Raw genomic sequence first — 990 nt, forward strand, 5'->3', positions numbered from 1 at the left:
TTTGATAAAAATTATGTATTACTCTCTAATGACCGATTTTATTTATTTTTCTATCATAATTAACTTCTCTTAAATTTGCAACAACTTCAGATACAATTATTCTTTCTTTGTCGATGTTTATTTGCATTAATAAGTATTAATTATCAATTATTTCTGTTACTAGAAAAACATTAGTAATATATTTTACTTTAGATAAACGCTATAGGTCCACGTTCGGTGCGAATCAGTCAAATTTTCACTACGTACATTTTTTAAATGTGCCGTTAAAATAGAGGAACCATCGATATAGTGATTGTTAGACATCATTGAAAGAAGAGTGCTTGATGAAATCGGTCATCGCTCTTAGAACGATTCTCGATGGTAAAACTGTCAGGTGTATATGCAGCCTTGATTCGTTCGCGAGACTGTATTCGTGCATATACGGGGATGGAAAAAAAAGATCAGCGTGTTTCGGGCAGATCTGGCGGCCCCCGCGCGAATCGGATAATATCTACAAAATCTCGATAAGTTTATTTTATGTCATCTTCGTCATTGTTCTCTCCCACAATCCTCCTCTTCTTTTGTCGCTGTCTCGAGGAACAGGAACTTCCGCAATGGGATTACATATCACGGAGATTCTCACGCACGTACTTCCGTGTACGTAGTAGACACGCGGCATTCTTACACGAACGGATATACTCCCGATTACGACAGACACTCGTATTTCCGGACCTATTTAGTCTATGTCTCTAGCTATTATGTGTACACTCGCACTATTGCATCGTACAAACGAACGTTACACGTCTCTCCCCACCGTTACATCGATTTTTTTCTATCAGCCTTTTCGTCTTTTCTTTCTCTCTCTTTCTCACTCTCTCTCTCTCACTCATTCTCTCACTCTTTTTTTATCTCGCACAGTCGGCATCGCGAGTAGAAAGTTGCAGGTAGTGTAGATATACTCGGTACGTGTACCTGTCCTACCAAGTGCCGGTGTATATATATATATATATA

The sequence above is a fragment of the Atta cephalotes genome (genome assembly GCF_000143395.1).
Source record: "Atta cephalotes unplaced genomic scaffold scaffold00021, whole genome shotgun sequence".
Classification (NCBI taxonomy): Eukaryota; Metazoa; Arthropoda; class Insecta; order Hymenoptera; family Formicidae; genus Atta; species Atta cephalotes.